The 9446-nt window shown below is 36.8% G+C and overlaps 1 long non-coding RNA gene across 1 annotated transcript in view; it reads left to right on the top strand.

Annotated features, from left to right (window-relative positions):
• The window catches only part of LOC138109599 (uncharacterized), a 29969-nt gene extending 20927 nt beyond the window's left edge, over nt 1-9042 (top strand). The window contains exons 2-3 of the long non-coding RNA XR_011150637.1: nt 6706-6806; nt 7967-9042. This is a non-coding gene — a long non-coding RNA (uncharacterized lncRNA). The remainder of the gene's footprint in view (nt 1-6705; nt 6807-7966) is intronic.
• Nucleotides 9043-9446: the final 404 nt, after the last annotated feature.

Genomic DNA, 9446 nt, shown 5'->3' on the forward strand with positions numbered 1-9446 from the left:
GTTTACCGTGGTGTCTAATTGGCTGCGCTTGGAGAGGTACAGGCCATCTAGGACAGCAACAGCATTCTGAACAAAGAACAGCCACCCTTCACAAAGTCACCCATTGCCTGTCCTTTGATGCTGTTTAATTGCAAAGACCCTAGTTTATAGGAAGATTTTTTGAAAAGGGGTAAGACAGACTGTCTTTTAAATGGTTCACTTCTGCAGCTGAAGTAGAAAGATAAACCTGTAAACAGTAATTCACAGTAATTATCTGAATGATTTTCCAGCAGAGATTTATGTTAGAAGTATGTGAAAGTCAAAGCATGAGAAAAGGTTAAAGAAAGTATCTCTAGGTTGTGTTCTTCAGGCATTTATCTAATAATCACTTCCTTTGGATGCTTGTTTTGTAAAGTAAATGACTGATGTTTATAAAGCTTTTGGGAAAATATGAATATAAAGAGTGTGCAAATGCTCACTGTTGTTACTACACATGAATCATTGCATTAACAACAGCAATGACTTGTCTCAGGCATGGAGCAAATCCATTTCACAATGGGTTTCATGGGATGCATTTCTCTAGGCTAATGAGGAGGTCCATGTAGTTGACTTTTTCACGTTATTTAGGGAGGAAAACCAATTCTTTTTCCTAACATTTTCATTCTATATAGAGACTCTAATAGAACTCCTGTGAATTTTTTCTTTATGCGTAATAGCAGTTCCTGTAAGTGTTGATTGTTCAAATGGTACAAATAATATTCTTGTCTTGGAAAAATAGCTGAAAGCCCAGACTTTCTAGTACAGAGGAATAGCTTGGGAGTGACAATGTCTGCTCAAAGGTAAATTCATCAGCCAGTTCACATTGTTGTATCAGAGTACTGAAATAATAGTTTTGACAGCCATCGCTTCTTGACAGAGACTGAATAGAAATCCCTGCAATTTGGGACTTTTGGTTACAAATGCTTACCTATCTCCGTTTTTAGTTCTGCTTAATGGGTAGCTGTATCACGCCATTTCACAGCTGTTCCTGTTGTAAGAAATACTTACTACTATGGAAACTTACTCTAACAGAGCTTTGTTTCTTGTCTCTTCTGCCAGCTGTTTTAATAGTACAGAACAGACTATGACACAGAATTGTCTTAAGCATCATGACTTAAGAAAATTTTAATACATGCTGGAAGTGAGTGAGAGAAAATGGATCATTGAAGAAATATTTAAGAAAACTGACATTAACAGAGAGAAAAATACTACGATCTTAAATCATCCATATTGCTTACACTGCCTGGAGTAGCTACTGATAGTGTAAGCCCAGTCGGATATTACTTGCATAGGTTTTTGGGTTTTTTTACAATTTCCTTTTGTCAATTTTTTCTCCTGTCTTTTCATTTGACTTTGTTCCCTGATTTCAAGATTTCAGTGAGTATAATTTTGGCAAATGTGGATCCTTTTCACTGCACCTTATTTCATTGCAATCCATTTGGTTGTAGTCACTCCATTTCAAAATTTTCTTTTAACTGCATTTTGTTTTATCATATCTCCTTTCCAGAGTGTTAGTTAGACTTTCTTCTCTGATTTCAAGAAATTCTTCATTTCATGAAAGGAAATGAAATCTTGCGATTTCAATGAAGATCAATTTGGCAAGGTTTGTTCGGTCCATTTCACTGTCCCTCATTTCATCCCAATCCATTTCATTTTAGTCACTTTGTTTCAGAATTTTTATCACCCCACATTTAGTATTTGATAAGAAAATACTTATTCAAGGAAGGCTTTTTAAGGTGTTGCTTTCTGTCTGCACTGAAGTCTTCTGTGTTTATTCTACCAAAGCTAGCAGAGTGCCTGTCTGACTTCACCAGTCTATTATGTGCAGCAACTTTTTATTGAGGTTTGCTATATATCACCCTGCTATGTAATTTCCTTCTATTTTCTTAGCAGACATTATTTTCCCTTTATAGACATGCCGGCAATCAGATGTCTCTCAGTTCCAGCATTTTTAGCATTCATATGTGGGAAAGTTTAGTAGTGTTAATTAAGCCCTATGTCAAAACCAAGCAAAATGGTTGTGACCTAGACTCGTGCTTCAAGAGCATGGTGTGTCTTTTGCCCTCATGGTGTTACCATGCGAAAGTATTAAGAATACTCAGCTGCCTGTTTTACTCAAGTACAACAAAATCAATGAGCACCCAGAGCCTTTCTGTAAAACTTGTGGGACTGAACAGGAGATTTGGGCATGTGGCTCAGAGAGCTGTGGGCTGAGTGAAGAATCTTCGTGTGCACACGGGAACATCTGCCTTGCTTGTCTAAAGTTACTTATCTGACATGTTTTGTCGTGTAGAGTGTTGAAGTCTGTGAGTCAGAGGCCTGAGCCCACATATAATTATAAATTCATTTTATAAATGTGTCTTGATACCATTTTTCTGTTTTCTTAGTATTCAGCTCAACCAGCAGCACAGGCTTTTTTTTTTTTTGGCAGTTTGAAAGAGTTGACTTCCCCTTGCTCACCTTTCCTGTACCACTGTAGCCTGGAACAGCCCCATGTTAGAATACGAGTAGACTAGACAGAAACGTCAGCTTGGAAAGCACAGATCTAAGATTGTGGCAATGGTGTTAGAGAATTTATTTAATTTTTATTGTACAGTTAATTTATCTATCCTCAGGCCTCTCTCCACATCTCTGTACATGGCATGAAAGGCATAAAATTCCAATGATGAGATCCATACAGTATCTGAATCAATTTCTATCTCCTTTGTTTCTAAAGCCTAGTTTTACTTCAGTTTGCTCTAAACAAAGATCATTGAAGAACACTAAACGCCCTTGATTTCTGAACCATAAAAAGTTTGACACTGAATGTATAGGGCTTTACATTTTCTTAATTTAATCCACAGAAAATGGCAGGAAATGTAAGTAAAACCTCTTTATTTTAAGTGTAAAATTTTCAGAGTTATAACAATTTCTTATAGACTAAAAATATTTGCAATTCACTGTACATTTAAAGAATTCCTACAATTTTTTTAGAATACAGAATCTTTCAATGTTTCTAAAAAGAAGTATCTTTTCTGGAATATCACCTATCCATCTATGTGTCTAGTCAAGACAACAGGACCTTAGACTTTTAGCAATCATTGATTGCTTGGGCAGTGGCTTTCCTCCTTTTCATGTTCAAGATAAAGAATTTCAGAAGATACATTTGTAGCTAAAGAAAAGAGCTTGTGTGGCATTTGAAGCCACACATTACAGACTGAATACAGGATAACACAGGATCGAATGGGAGCTGCGTTTCTGTCTCCACAGATACATAATTAGGGAGGAATAGACGGCAGTGCAGAAGAGCAACGAGTCATACAATTGGACAGAAGAAATAATATTTAGTATTTGGTAACTAATGCAAATGAAGTCATGCTGAACTGGCAACTGTGGCAACCATATGTAGCTGTATAAATTATTAAAAAACTTCCTGGTTTGAAGATAGAGTTGAAGAATGATTTATGAAGCTCTTTTTCTTCAAGGGGGTGAAATGATGGTAGATGTTTACCTTGTTTCTGCCATGCTGTTGTTATAAGTTATCAAATACATTGTTAGAATTGGCCCTTATTTCAGCACCAAACATGATTACGTGCTTAGTTCGTTGGGTGGGGATCTGTGCAAATGCAACTTACACAACTACTTACAGAAATTTGTGTAGAAGACAGTTTTAGAGAAACACAACTAACAGCAAATGCTGAGGCAGGATTTGGAAACTTGGTATGAAAGTGGAACCAACAATAAAATACCATTTTATAGTTTAAGAAAGAAACAAAATTTAAATTAATTTCCATTCCTGTCATTGTTGGCCAGTTTGCTGTTACAGCTGAAGTGACAGGCTTTTCACAGCTTTCGTTCCTTGAGTTGATTGGCTGAAAAGTTCCCAGTAAATAAGAACTTGAAAAAGGAACAGGGGGACTTGAAGCACAGCACAAGACAGCTGTCAGTGCTGCGAAGGAGTTAAAGAATTACAGCCTGGAGATAATTCAGAGGTGCTACCTTATGTGTCCTGCTTAACCCTTGGCACTGATCCACACTCTATGCCACAGCCTTGTGAACAGCTATAAGGGTGGACAGAAGATGGTTGTGAGGGATAAGTGAAAAGAAAAATAGGTGCAATCAGTGGTCTTCTGATTCTTGAGTACCCTACTAAGCTCTTGAGAGTACAGTGTTATTATAAGACCTAGTTTCTTTTCTGTTCAGTACCATTTTTCATGTAGTTCCTTTGGAACGAACTACAGCAGCATAACTGTCTGTTAATTTGCATCCAGCTCTTACTCTGGCAAAGATCAGGATAAGTTTTGCTGCTTTTTCCAGCTGAAGCCTTGATAGGTCCTTAGCTCTGCTCTGGAGATAAGAAATGGTAGAGACTCCAATGGAAAAGGGTGAGCAGTGTTAAGAGCTGCCAGGAAAGTAAATGGGCATCAGCTGAGCAACTTGGTGTTCAAGAAGGAGGACAAGAGTATAAACAATCCACATTAAACAAGTGTGTAAGAGTAGAGGGGCCCCAAATTTGTTGACTAGGCAGAGCTGGGAGCCCAGTGTACTACTGAAAACTTCGCCATTTGCAATTACTTCTCTTTGAGGCTTTTCTTTGTCTATGCTTAGTATCAAAGCTGGGCCACCAAAAAAAAAAAATTAACAATATTCCTGATGTATTCTGTTAAAAGAGTTACATCAGCACCATCTCTTTATGTGGCTTGATTTCCTTTCAAAGGAGAGCATGAAGGCTCTATTGTAACTGTTCCTAGAATAGAGTGTGATGTGCACTGTACTGCCATGCCTGCTGCAGACAAAAGTCATTCTCTGCATGACCTAAGTGCTCATGTGCACTAGCTGGTTTTGTCTGATGGCTACATAGTGCTAGCATTTTTGTCTCTTAAAGGGAAAAACTAAGTGAAATTTAAATTTAATTTATTAACTGAATCCTTTCTTATTCTACAGATTTTTCTGCAAATATCGCACCAGAAGTGTCTCCTTTCTGGTGCTGAGACCTTTCTGTTCAGTTTACTTTATAATATCTTGTTATTCTATTTATGATGATTAGTTATGGTTTTTATTCTTAAAACTACTGAATGTAGATACTCTCTGAATGGGAACATTTTTATTTTCCATTTAGAGGGTATCTGAATTCAGTTTATGCCTTCTCACCTTTTGGGTCCTGTAAAAGTTTAATTGGTCTCTTATTTATGTCTGCATCTGCATCTGCATCTCAGTTTTATTTACTCATTTTTGAAGGGTCAAAGGCAATAGATGGTGAACTTTTTAAAGTGAGTGTGTCTGGTAATTTCTACTATGCTTTGATATTGAATTGACTAGATTAAAAGCAGTTTCAGTAACAGAAGTATTGCATTTGTATTGCTCTTTATACTAGTAAAGATAAGGTGGTTATTTCATCTACTTCTCCAGTTGGGAAGACTAGGAGACTCCTACTGTAACTAAGCCAAAATTACTGTCAGTGGGATTTTGAAGACTTCTTGTGCATTTCCATGACATTATTGCAAGGGTCAACAAAAGGAGCTACATGATACAAATATTGTTTGAATCAAATGCAAATGTGTTTTGTGGTTGAAAATACAAATAGGTCTAGAAAGTTCTTAATAAGAGCAGGGAGTGCATAAAAGTAATTCTAAGAGCTGAAAGTAGGGAGTGATTGGAAATGTGTCTCTGTAGGAATTATACAACTACTTTATAAAATCAGAAAATAATCTTTTCTACTTGGATCTACAACCCAAAATGTTATCCTGAGGGCTAATGTATGATAAGCAATGTTTCTAATTTCTAATTCCATAACAGAATTTATGCTTTTCAGTCAGTCTTATTGCTGTTAATGCTGATCATATACTATCCAGCTGGCTAAGAGTCCTAGTATACACAGTGTGTAATTGCTGTGAAATCCTGTATCTTGCTGGGAGTTGTAGTGAATTGAGCCTGTCTCCAGCTTCCAAAAAGTCTGGATCATGATGCTGCTCTGGACTTCCACTCTTCTGTTGAAAGTGGGCCAGTGTCCACTAAAGAACTGAAGAAAAAGCAAATATGGAACAGGGTGGGCTTGTGGCCCAGAGGTAAGAGCACTTGTTTGAACGATCTGTGTCAGACACCTCAGTGTTCATCTCTGTATTTCATTCAGTGCTCAGTTTAATACATATCACAGAAACAAGTGTTGCTTGGGATGGAAGAGGTTGCAATGCAACAGGCTAGTGCCTTAGTATGTGCTGGGGTCATGAAAGAGAATGGTCAGCCCTGGACATAGAAAATATCTATTTTGGCAGTTGGAGAATACACCTTTTGAAGTGTTTGTTCCCTAGGACTGCAACGTGATTGAGCAGGAAGGAAAACATGTAATAAGATTTGATAAAACACCTAGTTACATATTTCTGTGCAAAACTGAGGACTGGTGTCCTAGAAAGTGATGTGGATGCACAGAAAGCTATGCAAAGTTCATGAAAGATGCACCTTGTTTTTTCTGACACCTTCTTGTTCTTGTGCCTTATGCGTGTTCTCAGCTTATTACTGTGCATGATCACTACCTTAAAGACAAAAAGGGTTTTAAGGAATTCATAAATACCTATTCATAAATGACACCACTCACCTTGTATTTGCCGTGCTGCCTACATATGAGAACTAGTTTGTTGTTAGAACTGACTTTCTTTCAACTCAAGAAAGTTAGCTTATGTCTTGTTTTATTCTGTGTAATTTCAACTGCAGGCAGTAATTCTTTGTACGTGACCACTGAGAGGAGTAAGTCTTTACCACCCTTGACACCTCCTGAAAGACTAGCAGCAATTTCTGACGTCATGCATTTCCAGGTATTTAGGTTTCATAATAGATTTTAACCAAACAAATGAATATTTTTTTAAAATAAATGAGTTTGTGTTAGAATAGGAAGGAAAAAATGAGTGCCATTACTCAGCAATATATTTTTTTTTCCCTGCTTTTGGCCTGGTCTGTTGCAGCACTAGGGATTTTTCTTCCTTCTAAGTAAGCATACAACCTCTGCAAGTGTCAAGAGTGAGACATTTCATACACAGAATAAATCCTCCAAAGGCGTCAGTTGCTGTAGAGTTCAAAACATGTTTACATGGTTGTTCCTGAAGTAGCGTAGCACCACCACCTTCAACAGAGGGAAAAAAAGGTTTTTTACAGAAAAATTCTATGGCCTCACCTTCAGTTCAAATGAACTACAGTTTCAATTCAATCATCAGTCCATGACACTAATACTAACTACATATTTGTGCCTTTAAGAATTCAAGAACCAAAACAATCTTTGGATCTAAAACTGACCTGATATAAGGGAGGAAAATGACAGAGTATTTGACAGGTGGCCCAGACAGACTGTGAAAGAATGAAATGTTGATGTTTGTACTTTCTTTGAGTATTCTCCCACAGTTTCTGTCTTTAGCACTCTATAGCTGCATGCATTGCTGTTCTGAGGTTTAACAACAACAAATGTAGTTAGGATGATATGGCATTAATTTGTGGAAAGAAACAACAATTTAAAATGGGACAAAGAACAGGATAATTTAAAATTAATTAAAATGCTGACACTTACTAGTGTCTGAAGCAAATGAAATTAAGTAAAACATGCTTTGATGTTTTAGCTGGGAGGAAGCAGTGCTAATAGTCTTTACTTGAGTAATCATAGCAATAAAAAATTCCTGCTGTGATCAGTATTTATTAGATGTTAATATTTTGGTAATACTCCATATTGCTGTTAAAATCTAATTGGTGGTACTTTTATAAATGCAGCCAAAAGCATGTTCAAAGGGTGGTGTTAACTGCTGTTTCCTAATGAGCCATTTACAAGATTTTTTTGCTTTCTAAGTATGCTTCAGCCTTTTGTTGTTCCTTGTAATGCTTTGAAAAAAATGCCTAAATTCTTACTGATACATTCACTTTTTTTTTTTTCTTCCTAATAACCAGTAGGCCAGATGGAAGAGTTGTGATTTACTGGTATATTCTTTTTCAGAAAATATCAAACCACTGAGTTGTACCCAGGAATTCATTCAAGAAAGGAGATGAGCTCCCTCCAAGCAGACAGGACCACATGTTTTTGAAAAATATTGAATTTTACTCAATAAATCCAAGTCCAACTACATCCGCTGATAACCTACTACAAATATTTGTTCCCTTGACCACTTCTATTGGTGGCCCATTACCTAGGTATACCCTCTAAAAAAAGTCTGTTCCTGTCTTCCAGTGAGGATTGCAATTTGTTGTATCCCCTACCAACAGTCTTCTGTGAGATTGTTAAATCCACAACATCCCTCTTAATGTCCCTCCTTTTGTCCTTGCTTTTGTTCCCTGCCTGATCAAACTCTTCCCTCTTTTATTACCACTCTCAAAGCCTATGCCCAGTTTTTCAAACATTTTAGTGACTTTAGTCCTTTCAAACTAGTTTAGGCTGAAATCCTTGATTCTTCTCTGACTTGTAGCCTGATTTCCATCTGTCCAATTGCCTCTTCTACTTGTATGGCTCATTTGTATTTGCATTATGTTGTGTTCTGTATGAGAAATGAGAGTTTTCTTCTCAGATATTGTATTATCAGTCTCAGTAATTTGATGCAGCCTGGAGTAACACCTGAAAAGTTCTGGGACAATGTTTGGATACATTTGTTGTCAAATTCAGTCAAGTGTTTAAGGAGCATGTGGGACCTGTGACCCTGAGGAGCTATGGTGTGCCACCAAATTTCAAGGCATTGTTCTGCATCATGACATGCTAGAGATTTTTAGTAAACAGCTTAGGCAAAATGATGTATTTTCCAAAGCCATCTTCTGCAGAACACTTGAAAATTTCCCCTGTGAGCCCTGCAACTCTCAAAATCAATATGAAAATTAATATGAAAATAATATAACTTTGCTAGTGAGAAGATAGAATTGTTTATGTTGGAAAGGACCTCTAAGATCATTGAATCCAACCCTTTAACCAGACTTTCCAGGTTCATCACTAAACCATGTCCCTAACCACCATATCTGCATATCTCCTATATGCCACTTCAGATTTTTCTTGTCTTTTAAAGTTGTAGCCACTGAAAGAATATATACTTAAAGTTACAAGAGCAGAATTAGAAATCCTGCTTGGATTAATGATCCAGTGGATTAAAAAAAAATAAAAGTGAAGAAAAGTTTGCTTATTACTTTAATTAACAAGAATATCAATTTTCTATGAGGACTCTTGACCTGCTTTCTTGGCAGATCCCCCATGACTGGGCTATTTCTTGACTTAGGTAGCTCACTATGTTCAGACCACTGTCTATTACCTTAGTTATATTTTGAAATTATGCTTTGAAGTTCAAACCCCTTAGAAGGGGAAAAGGATATTTTTTGGCATTGAAGTAGATGCAGGGGTTTGGAAAGAACTAGTGCTTTATAATAATTTCACATCACAAGTCAGACCATATATAGGTGTAGAAAAGATTTGAACAAAGCGCTGTATGAATTTAATGTAT

Source organism: Aphelocoma coerulescens, chromosome 4 (assembly GCF_041296385.1).
Source record: "Aphelocoma coerulescens isolate FSJ_1873_10779 chromosome 4, UR_Acoe_1.0, whole genome shotgun sequence".
Lineage (NCBI taxonomy): Eukaryota > Metazoa > Chordata > Aves > Passeriformes > Corvidae > Aphelocoma > Aphelocoma coerulescens.